Source organism: Panthera pardus, unplaced genomic scaffold, assembly GCF_024362965.1.
Source record: "Panthera pardus isolate Hobbes unplaced genomic scaffold, ASM2436296v1 HiC_scaffold_25, whole genome shotgun sequence".
Taxonomy (NCBI): Eukaryota; Metazoa; Chordata; class Mammalia; order Carnivora; family Felidae; genus Panthera; species Panthera pardus.
In genome coordinates this window covers 12474196-12491246 of record NW_026526821.1, presented here as the reverse complement: position 1 = coordinate 12491246, position 17051 = coordinate 12474196, and the positions used below count along the sequence as shown (strand labels likewise).

Sequence of the window (17051 nt, the reverse complement as noted above, 5' to 3'; positions counted from 1 at the left end):
TAACTTCTTTTACCCAGCTCTGGATAAACTAAGTGGCTTTTCTCATCACGCTCATATGGGGGCTGGGGGTGAGGGTTAATGGTGGGAAATTTTGGATATCTACAATCACACTCAGCAAAGAATAATGCACTCATTGTGAGAGGGCCAGGAAACAGGGAAAGAACTGCAGATGCCCAGGCCTCCTCTCTCCTCACTCTGGACTGCTTCCCCACTATTTAAAAATAGTTTATTTTCTCTCTCTGCCTGTCTTCTCAGTATCTTTCAATCTAACTATTGCTCAATCCTTCTAGCCAAGGCAATAGAGTTTAGTTTGCATAAATTCATGATATGAGGTTCTCTGGCTAAAGGGGCTTCTCCAAACATGGCTTTGGGACCTTGCCCCCGCCACAGAGGACTCCTTTCTCTGGACCAGGCCTCCTTATTCTGCTTCTTGTAAAATGCAATAAGATTGAATTTCAGGACACCAAACAATCAAAATACTTTCACTGTCCATATAGTGCCGGTCCAAAACATTGATAAGCAACATTCAGATCTTGTCCAGTCCTCTGCTAGAGGAGAATTGTTTTCTCTAACCCTTAAGCAGTCTCCTAAGTATAGCTCACTTGGATAAAGGAGCAGACACAGAAGTGTTTCTCTAAACTCAAAGCTGAGGTCCCCGCACAGACAATCTCTTCAAAGATGTAAAGGTAGAAGAGGATGTTCTTACCCATTTTACTATCACCCATGGGGACCTAAGTGATGGGCGAATGACTTCCAGTCTCAGTTTATTTCCCTTCTTCCATATATTGAGAGGGAGATCCCGCTATTTTTTTTTTCTAATCCAGACTTTGGATTTTATTCCACAACTTGGACCGTAATACAGCTGGACCTCAGTTTCCCTCTTAGTTAAGTAGGAACAATTTCCTGACTTAACCAGTGGACATAAGAATTGGTAGAGAGCTTGATACACTGTCTCATCTTCCCATCTTAAGAATGATAGGACTCTCTTTAGCGTTGTGAAATTCTAGGTGTGCCGCACTGAGCAGCCTAGGCTACTATCTGCTCTTGCCAGTGACTGATCACGTGTCATTCTGGGGGTCACGTGTTCTTAGGGTACTGCCTCCCTTTTCCTCCTCTTAACCCCTTGCAATCACTTATCTTTGTCCTATCCCTATAGTTTTGCCTTTTCCAGAAATGTCATATAGTTGGAATCATGCATTCTGTAGCCTTTTCAGATTGGCTTCTTTCACTTAGTAATATGCCAAGTTTCCTCTATGTTTTTTTCATGGATTGATACCTCTTTTCTTTCTCTTTCCTTCTTTCTTTCTTTCTTTCTTTCTTTCTTTCTTTCTTGAGAGAGAAGGGGAGAGGAGAATAGGGAGAGGACTGTCAAGCAGGCTCCATGATCAGCATGGAGCCCAATCCCATGACTGTGAGATCATAACCTGAGCCAAAAATCAGGAGTTGGGTGCTTAACCAATTGAGCTACCCAGGTACCCCTTCTTTTTCTATTTTTTGATAGATCATAAATAATACAAAGTATAATTTTTAAATAAAAATCAACTTCTCACAGTTAATTATGAGATTTACCTGTTCCCATTCCTTATTACAAATACCTATAATTTATCTTCTAGGAAGGAACACACAGAATTTAATGTAATTTACTTAATGGTCACAATTTCTTATTTCCAGTGTTATCTTAAAGAAAAGTAAATAATTCTTTTATTGTTTGGCAAGAGTCAAGAAGTCTGCAGGCCCTTGGAAGAGAATTTGACTCACAGTCTCCAGGTACAAAGAGAGAAAACAAATCTAAATGACCCACCCCTGAACCCAGCCAGCCCCACAGCTAACCTATGCCTCAGTTAAATAAAATTCCTTGATTACACAAAATGAGTTCAGAGTCATTCTCAAAAAACAAGGAGTATTAAGAACACTCCTATGGTCAGGTGGCTGGGGACCAACCAAACCTGAAAGGGTCATGTCATGTGTATTATCTGACCAATCTCTAGCCCCATGCTTGCTCTTTGCTGACCTGATGGAAAAACAAAAACAGCCTCCCCTCCCCCCAAAAAAACCAATGAGTATTAAATCTTCAGCCTGTTGTTTTTCTTTCTTCTGTGTTTTTAGTTTTAATTAGTTGCTATCATTCTAATACATAATAATATGGGTTTGTATCATCTCTTTATTCTTTCTTTCTTTTTCTTTTTTTTGTATCATCTCTTTAAAAATGAAGCAGATTTGGCTGCACACAGCCTGCAGAGTGGCAACTGCACTCTATACATGGGCACATTCTTTTCATCTCACTGCAGTCCCCACCCTGCCCATGTCTCTCATTTATGTTATTTTCCTGTTCCTGTGGACATTTAAGTTTGCAATGCCTGGCCTACTGTAACAGTATGGACTGAATGCTGGCCTGTGGAGCTGAACATTTGTCAGAAAGACAGACCCTGGTCAAAGAAGTCCAAATGCAACTGTGATGACTACAGGAAGGAAAGATGGGACGCCAGGGTGGCTCAGTTGCTTAAACATCCGACTATAGATTTCAGCTCAGGTCATGATCTCATGGTTTATGAGTTTGAGCCCCTCATCGGGCTCCACGCTGGCAGTGTGGAGCCTGCTTGGGATTCTCTTGCTCTCTCTCTCTCTCTCTCTCTCCCTCTCCCTCTCTCCCTCTCTCTCTAGCCCTCCTCAGCTCTCTTTCTCTCAAAAAGTAAATAAATAAACTTTAAAGAAAGGTACATGGTGTTATGAGGGCGTTATGAACCCAAGTTTCAAGGTTTAGGGACAGAGCATACTAAAGTATTGTAGCTTCAGCAAATATCTGCAGCATATGTAGATGGTAACTAGGCAAAAGGGGTGCAGGAAGGATTCTAATTAGGAAGAAAAGATATACCAAGCCATGTGGCCCATATTCTGGTTTCTATTGCTGCAAAACAAATCACTTACAAATTTAGTGGCTTAAAATAACAGTGATGATTTTATCATCTCTCACAGATATGTGGGTCAGGAATTCAGAAAGAGTTTGCCTAGGCTTTTCTAACTCAGGGGTTTCTGATGTAGAGCTGGACCACATGCAGCCCCTGGGGGCTGGCTGGGCCTCTCCCTCTTCATGGAGCCTTAGAGACTGTCCACGTGGTCTCTGCATGGGCTGCTTTGGGCTTCCTCCCAGCATGGCAGCCTCAGGGCTGTCAGACTGTTTACACAGTAGCTGGAGGCTTTTCGAGTTAGTGCTCCAGAGAACAAGGCAAAGCTGCATTTGCCTAGTGTGGCCTAGCCCTGGATGTCCTATACAGTCACGTCCACTGTAGTTTACTAGCTACAAATGGGATGTAAGCCTGTCCAGATACAAAGGGAGGAGACTTAGACTCTACTTCCTGATGAGGAAGTGCAAATGGCAGGTCTGAAGCTCAGAGGAGAGTCAGAACTGGACACCTAATGTATGAATGGGTAGCGTTTGAAAGGTAATTGAAGCCTCAGGTGTGGATGTTAACGGATGTTAACACCTGAGGAACTACCTCTGCTCTACTCTCATGGCCCATCAGCAGAACTTTCTACCCTTATGATTACTCAATTATCTGATGAGTTTGCTCTATTTGGCTAGGATTATGTGCAACTTCCATGAGGGCACAGACTCAAGCTATCTTGGTCACCACGGTGTGTCCCTGGCCCCTAAGACAGTGCCTGGTACACATATATTTCCATAAGCTGCTGAAGAACCACAGTCTCTCAACTCTGCTGGAGTCCCTAAAGAACAAGGAACACCTGAGGATTGATTAGTATATGTCAAAATCACCGTAGACTTTGTTGCAAGGAGAAACAAGGTTGAGAACTACTTGCTGGTCTGGATGAATAATTCTCAAGATTATTTGAGGTAGACTGCTCCCCTGGGGCTATTTCAGCATCTTAAGGGGAGAAGATTATATCTTAGAAGATGTAATGGAAAACAGCATTTACAAAGCAAGAAAAAAAAAAGAAAATTCCTAGGAATAAATTTTACAATAACAATGCACAATCTATATAAAGAGAAGATTTATTTTTTAAATATTTTTAATGTTTATTTATTATTGAGAGACAGAGAGAGACAGAGCATGAGCAAGAGGGGCAGAGAGAGAGACACAGAATCCGAAGCAAGCTCCAGGTTCTGAGCTGTCAGCACAGAGCCTGACACGGGGCTCGAACTCACAGACCGCGAGATCATGACCTGAGCTGAAGTCGGACACTCAACCGACTGAGCTACCCAGGAGCCCTGTATATGAAAAGAAGATTTAAATTCTACAGAAGGATGAAGAAAAAGACTTAAAAATATATAATTTATGTTCTTCACTAGCAAGACTGCATCATTAAGATATCAGACACTCTGGGGCACCCGCGTGGCTCAGTCGGTTGAGCGTCCCACTTCGGCTCAGGTCATGATCTCATGGTCTGTGAGTTTGAGCCCCACGTCGGGCTCTGTGCTGACAGCTTGGAACCTGGAGCCTGCTTCAGATTCTGTGTCTCCCTCTCTCTCTGCCCCTCTCTCGCTCATGCTGTCTCTCTCTCTGTCAAAAATAAATAACCATTAAAAAAATTTTTTTTAAAGATATCAGACATTCAATGAGATCCTAATAAAAAAACAAACAAAATTCTGTTTTGGAACTAGATGAGCCATGTCTAAAATTCTCATGGAAAATTTAACAAGAAAACATTTCTGAAAATTCCTGCCCAAATAATAAACACATTATCATGTCTTACTAATTAAAACTGTTAGGGGGGCGCCTGGCTGGCTCAGTCAGTGGAGCATGTGACTCTTGATCTTGGGGTCGTGAGTGTAAGACCCATGTTGGACACAGAGCATACTTAAAAAAAAGACAGAAACTGTTAGGTACTAGTGCCTAATTAGTTCCACAAATCAGAAGAGAAGAGAAATTCCCAAATAGACCCAAACATAAGTAGGCATTTAGTATTCAATAAAGGTGTTATTTCAAATTGATAGAGATAAGACAGATATCATGCAATAAAAGATTTGGGACAACTACAAAGTATCTGTGGGGAAAAAAGAGTTAAATCCATACTTTATCTTATACCTGGAAAAATATCAAATGGATCAAGGATTTAATGTTTATTTATTTTTGAGAGAGAGAGAGAGAGAGAGAGAGAATATGAGCAGGAGAGGGGCAGAGAGAGAGGGAGACACAGAATCTGAAGCAGGTTCCAGGCTCTGAGCTGTCAGCACAGAGCCCGATGCAGGGCTTGAACTCATGAACTGTGAGATCATGACCTGAGCCGAAGTCAGACGCTCTACTGACTAAGCCAACCAGATGCCCTGCAAATGGATCAAGGATTTAAATGGAAAGAAGGAAACCATAAAAGTACCAAAAGAATCCCTGGGAGAAGTGAAGAAGACCCGTTTACTATAACACAAAATTCAGAAGACTTAAAGGAAAAGATTGATACATTTAACTTCATGAAAATAAAATATAATCATGGGAAATAAAGAAACAAGTCACAAACTGGAATAAAAATTGCATCTCAAGCACAGAAAGGCAAATTTTATAACATATACAGGTCCCATGAATTACAAAAAGATTAAAACTCAATAGAAAAATGAATAAAAGTGGGCACCTGGGTAGCTCAGTCAGTTAAGCATCCAACTTCAGCTCAGGTCATGATCTCATGGTTCGTGGGTTTAAGCCCCGCATGGGGCCCTGTGCTGACAGCTCTGAACTATCAGCACAGAGCCTGGAGTCTGCTTCGGATTCTGTGCCTACCCCTCTCTCTGCCCCTCCCATGCTCATGCTCTGTCTCTCTCTATCTCTCAATGATAATTAAAATGTTAAAAAAAAATTTTTTTAATTAAGCTTCTTAAAGTAATATGTGCCCATAGTTTAAAGAGACAAATAGTTTTAAGAAGCTTATCATGAAAATCAATACTCCAATCCACTCACTTTCAACTCTTTTCTTCAGGTTTATTTCTACATATTTCTTTTTTTTAATATTTTATTATTTTTTAGTAATCTCTATGCCCAACATGGGGCTTGAACCCATGACCTTGAGATCAAGAGTCACATGTTCTTCCAAATGAGCCAGCCAGGCACCCCTCTTCTTTCATATTTCTTTTTTTCTTTTTTTAAGTTTATTTATTTACTTTGAGAGAGACAGAGTCAGCCTGAGCAGGGGAGAGGCAGAGAGAGAGGGAGAGAAAGAGAATCCCAAGCAGACTCTGCACTGTCAGCACAGAGCCCCATGTGGGGCTCAAACTCACGAAATTGTGAGATCATGACCTGGGCCGAAACCAAGAGTCAGACACTTAGCTGACTAAACCACCAGGTGCCCCACTTCCTTCATATTTCTAAAAGATATGTCTACACAGCTTTTCTTGATTCTCCCATTTAGATCTGTTGATTATCATGGAAGATGAGAATTTTGTTCTCTTAGTCCTGTTCCTACCCGCTCCAACACAAAAACTCCCTTTCTCCATTCCAGTATCTTTCTATCATAATTATGGACTCAATCAATATTTAATATTTATATTATTAAGACTATATAAGTAGTAGTCACACTAAGCCATGCAGAGTATTATGATTACTTGTATAACTATTATGATGCCTGTATAATTTTTCCCCTGAAGTTATAAGTTGCCTTGGTGTTTCATTTTCTTGTGTAACAGGATGTAGACAGGAAACTATTTCAGTCTCAGTTTCAGCTGATGCTTCCCTATTTCAATGTAAGTCCGCCTAGGCAGGACTTGTGACTAAAGAGGTGACTAAAAACTGGTTATAGCAGCTTTATTCATAATTGCCAAAACTTGGAAGCAACCAAGATATCCTTCAGTAGCTGAAAAGATAAATAAACTGTACTACATCCAGACAATGGAATATCATTCAGCACTAAAAAGAAATGAGTGGTCAAGCCATGAAAACACTGGAGGAAACTTAAATGCACATTACTAAGTGAAAAAAGCCAATCTAAAAAGGTTAAATAATGTGTAATTCCAACTATACGCCATTCTAGAAAAGGTAAAACTATGGAGACAATTAAAGATCAGTGGCCCCAGGGTTTTAGGCGGAGGGATGTATAAGCAGAGCACAGAGGAGTTTTAGAGCAATGAAACTACTCTACATGATACTATAATGGTGGATACATGTCATTATACCTTTATCCAAACCCATAGAATGTACAAAACCAACAGTAAGCCCTAATGTAAACTATGAACTTGGGTGATAATGATGTGTCCATGTAGATTCATGGACTGTAACAAATGTACCCTCTGGTGGAAAATGTTTATAGTGGAGTAAGCAGTGCGTGTGTGGGGGCTAGGGGGTACGTGAGAATTTTCTGTACCTTCTGCTGTATTCTAGTTTTGCTGCAAACCTAAAACTGCCCTAAAAAAATAAGGCCTATTACATTAAAAAAACAAAAACAAAAACAAAACCTGGCTTTGTTACGTTTGGTCCCCTACCCATTCAAGAGCATGAGGGGTTGAGGTTGAAATTTCCCAAGATCACAGAAAAGGTTTGGAGAGCAGTGATGAGCTGTGAGTACACCTCTGCCTGTTTGTGGGAGAAGGATGTTTTTTTTCTTCACCTCAAGCTTAAAAAAAGGCACTTCAGCCAGACCTCCTGATGAGCTTGATGTGTCTCCTGAACCTGAGGTGACACAGTAGGTGGTGCCTGACTCATACCTGAGAAGTATAAATGAAGGGGCCGTGGCTGGCTAGCAACTCTGATAATGGCAGAGAGAAGTGGAGGTGCTGTTCCAGGGTGGGGTGCAAGACACTATCCTGAGGACCAGACTGGGCCGTGCCGGGGAAACACTAGTTTGGATCTGGTCTTAGAGGTTGGTCCCAAGGTGGGAGGTAAAGGAGGCTGAATGCCTGGGGCTGAGGGCAGACTTATAAGTGGTCATAAAATCAAGGGGCCTTTTTGTTGAGTGAGGCCCCACCCATGGAGCAGAGCTCAGGGCAGGGGGTTGGAGGAGCACCTTGGAAGGATCACACAAGCCAAAAGCACTCCAGGAGAGGAAGTGTCCATTGTGAATCTCTGCCAAGGTCAGAGAGTGCCACACGGATTCTTCCCTCCTGCTTCCACAGCCCCCTTCTATCCCAGAGGAACCAGAGACAGTCTCCTGGTGGAAGAGGATGGTGGAAGGCTTTGTGGGGAAATAGAGAAGCCTACCAGGCCTCCCTTTCTTACCTCAGGTGGCCAGTCCAAAGCAGGCTTATGTGGCAGAGGGAGAGATGATTTTATTTTATTTTATTTATTTATTTTTATTTTATCTTATTTTATTGATTTATTTTGAGGGAGAGTGTGCGTGTGTGAGTGGGTGAAGGGCAGAGAGCGAAGGAGAGAGAATCCCAAGGAGGCTCCACTCGGTCAATGAGAAGCCCGATGTGGGGGCTCAATAGTACAAACCCTGGGATTGTGACCTGAGCTTAAACCAAATGTCGGACGCTTAACCAACTGAGCCACCCAGGCGCCCTGAGATGATTTTATTTTAATCTAATTTGGAAACTTTGACTCTTATTAGAGTGAATCAGATGAAACTGCCAACATTCAATCATTTTCGACTCACAAAAATGGCAATTTCATACGGTTCAGTTTAATGCACGAGAGTGGACTTTTAAGTTACTGAACTGAGGCTGTTTGGAGGTTTTCAGTGACTGAGACAATTTTATTACCTGAGAGTGACTAAAAAAGCCATGAGACTTGCCCTAGACTTCATTCAAGTGCATGGGGGAAGAACAATTCCAAGAATAAACTTCTTTTCTTCCTACACCCACAGTTCCCATCTGTACAACAAATTGGCTACACTTCACTTTCTGTGTATTTATCACCAATTGATCCACAAAATCTGTGACAGACACCGAAATTCCCTCTCAAGAGATTCAAACACATCAGATAGTCTACCCATTTCTTTTTATTTATTTATTTATTTATTTATTTTCTTGGCGACATTCCCCTACCTGGCCGTTCTCTGTTCTCCTGCTCTGTTTGGGACTGATTTCTCTCCAGGTCTGCTGGGCAGCTGTGGCACAGGCATTTGCTCTTGCCTCTTTCCTGGGCTGATCTCCTGTTTCTCGTATTCCATGAGTTCCTTTTCCATGGTTTTCTCCCTCATGCTCCACTCACTTTCTGAGGAAGAGACTTAGAAAAGAAATTTTTGAGACTTTGCATATCTGGAAACGTCTTTATTCTGTCTTCACACTTCCTAGATAATTTGGCTAATTATCTAGGGTCTAATTCTGGGTTAGAAATCATTGTTTTTCAGAACACAGAGTTTTTCTTTCTCATATCAGGGGGAAAAAATCTGTTTCTTAGTATTTTACACTTAGTTAGAAAACCAACTTTTTTCTTACTCCCTCACCTCCTCTGTCTGCTGTCTGTCTTCCTCCTCCTTTAAAAAAATTTTATTTAAGTAATCTCTACACCCAATGTGGGTTTCAAACTCATGACCTCGAGATCAAGAGTCGAATGCTCTTCTGACTGAGACAGCGAAGTGTCCCCATCTCCTTCTTCATTTCCTGTCTCCTCTTTCTCTTTCTTCTTGATAGTGGTAGAGAAAAATTCCTTTATCACTGGGTTTTCAAACTCTAGCTGTCAAAAACCACAAAATTGTTTTCCTAACATAGACTTGTATTTACATGACAGAAAAGAAATTTGGCACTTACATTTTGTTCTGTGTTTGAATTACTCTATACTCTATACCTCTATACATAATCATGTATAATCGTGTGTATAATCATAATACATAATCATGTATTGCTTTCATCAGTTAAAAAATTTGCTGTGTCTGGGAATCTGGGTGGCTTAGTAGGCTGAGCGTCTGACTCTTGATCTCAGCTCAGGTCATAATCTCACAGTTCGTGAGACTGAGCCCTGAATCAGGCTCTGCACTGACAGCATGGAGCCTGCTTGGGATTCTCTCTCTCCCTCTCTCTGGGCCCCTCCCTACTTGTTCTCTCTCTCTCTCTCTCTCTCTTTCTCTCAAAATAAATAAACATTTTAAAAATAGTATAAATAAACATTTTTGAAAATTTGCTGTATCTTGATAAATGACTTTTCTATCATTCCTAATACTAAAACTCTTTCACTTAATTTTTTTCTTTTTATTAAAATTGAGCTGAAATCCATATAACATACAATTAACCATTTTACAGTGAACAATTTAGTGGCATTTAGTCATTTCACAGTGTTGAGCTACCGCCACCTCTATGTAGTTCCAAAACATTTTCATCATTCCAGAGGGAAACCTTATATCCATTAAGCAGTTGCTCCCCAATCCTCCCACCCCCACAAAACTCTGAAGGCCATCTACCTGCTTTTTGTTTCTGTGGATCTACCTATTCTGGATATTTCATACAAACGGAATCATATAGTATGTGACCTTTAATGTTTGACTTCTCCCACATAACATAATGTTTTTAAGGTTCATCCACGTTGCAGCATGTATTAGTATTCATTCCTTTTTTTAATGTTTATTTACTTATTTGTTTTGAGAGAGAAAGAGAGAGAGTAGGGGAGGGACAGACAGAGAGGGAGAGGAAAGAATCCCAAGGAGGCTCCACGCCGTCAGCGCAGAGCCCAACTTGGGGCTGCATCTCACAAACCGTGAGATTATGACCTGAGCTGAGGATCAAGAATCTGATGCTTAACTGACTGAGCCACCCAGGTGCCCCAGTACTTCATTCCTTTTTGTAGCCAAATAATATTCCCTTATATACATATCACAATTTGTTTATCCGTTTCTCTGTTTATGGATGTTTGGGCTGTTTCCACCTTTGGTTATTTGAATAGTGCCTCTATGAACATTCATGTAAAAGAATTTGTTTTCAAATTCTGTTTCCATTCTTGTGGGTATATATTTAGGGGTTGAATTGCTGAGTCACGTGGTTACTCCATGTTTACCTCTTTTAGGAACTGCCAAGCTGTCTTCCACAGCTGAACCATTTTACATTCCCTCTGGTGATGTACAAGAGTTCTAATTTCTCCTCATCTTTGCCAATGATTGTTATTTTCCATTTTTAAAATTATAGCTATCCTAGTGAGTGTGAAGTGGTATCTCATTATGATTTTGATTTACATTTTCCTAATAACTAATGATATCAAGCATCTTTTCACGTACTTTTAGGCCATTTGTATATTGTCTTTGGAGAAATGTCTATTCAAGTCCTTTCCTCACTTTAAAACTGTGTTGTCTTACAGTTCTGAATTTTAAGAGTTCTTTATATTTTTTGGATATTCCCCTTAACTTTTGAGGCTACCTGAATTTTCACTGTGATAATAATCTGGTAACATGAGTGTTACACAATGTGGGAGAGACCATTTGTTGTCTAATGATATCCATTTTCCCATTTTTGTATTGCAGTAAAACCCCAACTTCATTTTTAGGGCAACAGTGTGCCCAAAAAATGACTTTTCTAGTCCCCCTACTTCTAGGCTTGACCACAGTGTTAATTTTAAGATATTTATTAGACATCCAAGTGGAGATATTGGTTAGATATCTGGAAATTCAAGAAGGGAGTTCAGGAGAAATATGACCCTGTTGTTGCCTCCCCACTGCTTTTACCTACCACGTTTTCTTTCTTTTCTTTTCTTTTCTTTTCTTTTCTTTTCTTTTCTTTTCTTTTCTTTTCTTTTCTTTTCTTTCCTTTCCTTTCTTTTCCTTTCCTTTCCTCTTTCTTTCTTTCTTTCTTTTTTTCTTTCTTTCTTTCTTTCTTTTAAAACCATTTATTTATGGGGCACCTGGGTGGCTCAGTTGGTTAAGCGTCCGACTTTGGCTCAGGTCATGATCTCACAGTCCGTGAGTTCGAGCCCCGTGTCAGGCTCCGTGCTGACAGCTCGGAGCCTGGAGCCTGCTTCAGATTCTGTGTCTCCCTCTCTCTCTGACCCTCCCCCGTTCATGCTCTGTCTCTCTCTGTCTCAAAAATAAATAAACATTTAAAAAAAATTTTTAAAAAAGATAAAAGTATTTATTTGAGAGAGAGAGAGAGAGAGAGAGAGAGAGAATGAGGGGGGAGGGGCCGAGAGAGGGGGCGGGGGCAGAGAATCCAACGTGGGCTCTGTGCTGATAGCAGAGAGCCCAAAGTGGGGCTCAAACTCACGAACCATGAGATCATGACCTGAGCCAAAGTTGGAAGCTTAACTGACTGAGCCACCCAGGTATCTCATTTCTTTCTTTCTTTCTTTCTTTCTTTCTTTCTTTCTTTCTTTCTTTCTTTCTTTCTTTCTTTCTTTTTAAGGTTTATTTATTTTGAGAGAGAGAGTGCATGCAGAACAGAGGAGGGGCAGAGAGAAAGGGAGAGAGAGAGAATCCCAAGCAGGCTCCACACTGTCAGCACAGAGCCCGATGTGGGGCTCAATCCCACAGACTGTCACAAGATCATGTCCTGGCCGAAATCAAGAGTTGAATGCCTAACCGACTCAATACCCAGGTACTCCTTTACACCATGTTTTAGCACGTGGCTCGCATATTCTCCACTTATCATCCTGGTGACCTCAACATTCATACGAACAGCCAATCCGAGATCCTGGTCATTTAGTTGTAGGACTTTCTCTTTTCCAGTGACCTTCTCCTCCATCCTACCTCAGTCATCCCTCCTTATGACTATATACTGGGTCTTGACATCAAAAAGAAATATATCCAAAATATCATTCTACATTCTTGCCACAACACTTCCAACTTCTGTGTTCCATGACTCACTAAGACTATTCTTCTAGCTAATCAGAACTCCAATCTATTTACCCATCTAGTTTCTCTCCTTCCATCAACTTTCTCCACCTTTCATATCTTTCTATATTCAGCAAAATGTTATGGCCCATCATTTCAAAAACACTCTTTCCAGTACCCTAAATTCCCATGACCATCTGTATTTTGATTGTACCTGTTGATCAAAATTCCACCTATTTGCTTTGTCAGTGTCTATTTTTTTAAATTTGTTTAATGTTTTTTTTAAACTTATTTTTTAGAGAGAGAGAGAGAGAGCAAGCAGGGGTGGGGCAGAGAGAGAGGGGCACAAAATCCAAAGTAGGCTCCAGGCTCTGAGCTGTCAGCACAGAGCCAGACCCAGGGCTTGAACCCACAAACCGTGAGGTCATGACCTGAACCAAAGTTGGATACTTAACCAACTGAGCCACCCAGTATCTATTTGAAAAATTCACTCATCTTCCCAAAACAAAAACAATAGCCCACCTATATCTGAAACAACCTTCTTGGTGTTGCCGTAGGAATGGTTGGTGTCTCTCCTATCCAAACCAATCCTTATCTCCTCCTCTGCTTCATATAAACCTTACACTCCCAAGGATTCATTTTCTCTTCTGGATACCTAAGCTTTAGCTCTCAACTATATTCTTCCAATTTTTATTTAAACATTCTCAAGTCTTTCTTATCTGAAAAACAAAACCCAAACAGGCAAATGTCTTAATTTCATTGTATCTCCAGCTCCATCCCATTTTCTTCCTTCCCTTCTCACAGCCAAACTTACTGAAAGGCTTACCAACACTTTGTTAAAACATTACTAAGTCCAGTGAGCATGTTCACATGTCTTGTTGCTGGATCTTCCACTAGCATTTGACATGGCCCATCACTCTCTTCTAGAATATTCTCCTTCCTGGGCATCTGGACACTACTCTCTGCTAGTTTCTAACCTGTTTCTCTGATCACTCCTTTTAAGGTCTTAAAATGAGACAGAAGAAATTGTTTTAGGGATGCCTGGGTGGCTTAGTAGGTTGGGTGTCTGACTCTTGATTTGGCTCAGGTCATGATCTCGTGGTTCATGGGATCAAGCTCTGCATCAGGCCTGTGCTGACAGCATGGATCCTGCTTGGGATTCTCTCGCGCACATGCGCTCTCGCTCTCAAAATAAATAAATAAACTTACAAAAAAGTTTTTAAAAAAGTGTTTTACAAATCTGAGCACGGTAATTAGTATAGATCATTAATATTTTCTTGTTAATCATATAAAAAGAGGAATGCATATGGAGCAAAGTTAGAAGGCAGACTGGAAAAGGAGAGTGATGGTTTTATTGAAATGGTATGATATAGATGTTATCTTTTGTCTTTCTCAAATTTTCTTTATAGTCTAACAGTGTTTTGTACTATATATTTTTACTTAAGTGTAATTAACAGGCATTAGTAGTGTTTTCACAATAAATATAAATCAAATATATTTTTTAGAAAAAATTTATAATAGCTGTTCTAAGAATGTATGTTGGAGATAGAATGGTAAAGTAGGTGTGGCCATAAGAAGAAACGAGAACAATGCTCTTCTCCTTCAAGGAAGAAGTTTACTGTACTCACAGGTCCTAGAGGGGGATACCCATGTGCCACGTGGAGCCACAGGGGAAGCAGCAAGTGTTGATGGCACCTGGTGGCAGAAGACAGGAAAGAGGGGAAAGGCTGGGTTTAGGACTGTCCAGTTTGAATAATGCCAATGGGCCCCGGGCTGCAGGGGTGCTCTCTAGTTGCCTGTACCTGGCCCTGGGATGATTTAGGGCAAAGGAAACACTGGCTTGTTGTGTGCTAGTTTGAGAAGGACAACAAGAGCCACACACTAGAGATTGGTTGGCTTGCATATAAGGGATGTGCTGAGCCCTTTGCTCTGTGTCTCTAAGGAGTAGCCCTGGGGGGAGCAGGCTCTCCTACTGACAAGTTTTTAAGATGTCAAAACAGAAAATACCAATTTTTTTTTTTAAAGCATGATTAATACACCACCTTCCAGGGTCACCTGGGTGGCTCAGTTGGTGAAGCATTCGCCTTTTGATTTCGGCTCAGGTCATGATCTCATGGTTCGTGGGTTCGAGCCCCACATCAGGCTCCACACTGACAGTGCAGAGCCTGCTTGGGATTCTCTCCCCCTCTCTCTGCTTCTCTCCCTCTCTCTCTCAAAATAAATAAATAAACTTAAAAAAAAAAAACAACACCCTCCAGGAAACTTCACTACTCTTTCAGATGTTGACCCCGTATTTTCCATCACATATGAGAAGGAAGGATAATCCTTAGTTACAAGGCAGACAGACCCTGCATGAACCAATCATATTACCTCACAGCTGCAGCCGTTGCATGCCCAGATCAAAGACTATGGACAGTATTACTTAGATAGAATGCCCTCTATATTTAAAAGAATAGCATTACCCAAAGCAAACAAAGTAAACCAGTAAAGCAAAAGCTTTTGCAGGGTGTGGGCACTAACTGCGCTTCTCATAGGGACCAGCCGGCTTGACAAGTTTTTGTTTATAAACCCTAGGAGAATGCAAAAGGAAGTAATTGCTAGTGGGATGGGAGAAGGAACAGCTCTTGGATTTCACCAGCATTTAGGAGAAAAGAGGGAGAATTGTGACTCACTTGACATTGTGATAAAGGATTGTCATGGTAAGGAGCTCAGGTTTTGGTCTCAAATGGACTTGGATTCAAATCCTGCATTGGCCACTCATTGGCTTCTTTGGACAAGTCAATTAATAATAATAAATAACCTTTACAAAGCTCTAATGATATGTCAGGCACTGTTGTAAATGCTTTATATGTATTAATTTATTTAACCCCCTCAACTATCTTATGTGGTAGGTACTATAATTTCCTCCATTTTATGAATGCATAAACTGAGGCACAGAGTAATTAAGTTAGTTGCCCAAGATCAACACACATGTATTAAGCGAAGGAGCTGTTTCCAAAAGAGCTGGCCATGTATCTCATGTCCTTCTAGTCAATAACTTTTCCCACTTGAGTTAAGCAGTGCTGGTTTCTGAGCTCTAAGTGATACAACAGTTTACAAGGGTTTTTATGAATGTTGTCACACACGTATGAATTTTGTGCCAAATAGATTGTAGATATCATTTATACTCTAGGATTATAAGGAAGATTGTGAAATGAAGAAAATATAGTTAATTGAGAAAGTATGAAACTTCTTTGGAGGGGCACCTGGGTGGCTCAGAGGGTTAAGCATCTGACTCTTGATTTCGACTCAGGTCATGATCTCATGGTTTGTGAGTTTGAGCCCTGTGTTAGGCTCCACACTGTCAGTGCGGAGCCTGCTTGGAATTTTCTTTTTCTCTTTCCCCTGCTCCCCAAAATAAATAAATAAGCTTAAAAAAAATCAAAAACAAGAAACCTCATTGGGAATTAGTATATGAATTTTTTAAAACAATCTCAAACTTGGGGCACCTGAGTGGCTCAGTTGGTTAGGTGACTGACTCTTGATTCACCTCAGGTTCTCATGGTTCATGAGTTTGAGCCCCTCATCAGGCTCTGTACTGACAGTGTAGAGCCTGCCTGTGATTCTCTGTCTCATTCTCTCTCTGCCTCCCTCTCTCTCTCTCTCTCTCTCTCTCTCTCAAAAATAAATAAACATTTTTAAAAATATATACTTCCTTTAAAAATAATAAATAAATAAAACAACCTCAAACTTACAAACAGGTTATAAATACGGCTCTGATAGGTGTTTTTGTTTTTTGGGTTTTGTTTGTGCTGAACCATTTGAGACTAAATGCTGACTGTTACCTCATCACCTTCAAATACTTTAGCGTGTATTTCCTACAAGGGATTTCTTCGTAATACAACCATCAAAATAAGAAAATTAACATGATAGAATACCATTGTTCAATCCTCAGCCAACTCATCAAGTGTCGCGGGTTTGTCCAATAATGTCCTTTGCAGTGAAGAGATCTTTGCATTTAAGTTGTTCTGTCTCTTTAGTCTCTTTCAATCTGGAGCAGTTCTTTGGTCTTTCCTCAACTTTCTTGTCCTTGACACTTTTGAAGGTTGAAGGCCAGTTATTTTGCGCCATATTCTTCCATTTGGGTTTAGCAGAGGTTTCTTCGCAATTAGATTCAGGTTATGCATCTTTGGCAGAAAAATCAAACATCAACGATGCTGTGTTCTCATTACATCCAGTCAGGTGGCACATGATTGTGATTTGTCCCTTTGCTAATGGTGTTCGCTTTGCTCAATTGATTAAGGTAACGTCTGCCAATCTTCACATCTGTATACTTACTCTTTTTCCTTTTACTTATTAGGTATTTTGTAAAAAGGTACTTTGAAACTAGGTAAATGTCCTATTCCTATCACACTTTCAATTTCTTTATTTTTCTCTTATTCAGTGGG

At 40.6% G+C, this 17051-nt stretch overlaps 1 protein-coding gene across 10 annotated transcripts in view; it reads right to left on the bottom strand.

The window, feature by feature from the left end:
• STAU1 (staufen double-stranded RNA binding protein 1) overlaps positions 1 to 17051 on the bottom strand; it is an 82236-nt gene that overhangs the window by 55087 nt on the left and 10098 nt on the right. For all 10 annotated transcript variants that reach the window (XM_053890165.1, XM_053890161.1, XM_053890162.1 and 7 more), the window contains exon 2: positions 8921 to 9101. The gene's annotated coding sequence lies outside the window, so the exon portion shown is untranslated. The remainder of the gene's footprint in view (positions 1 to 8920; positions 9102 to 17051) is intronic.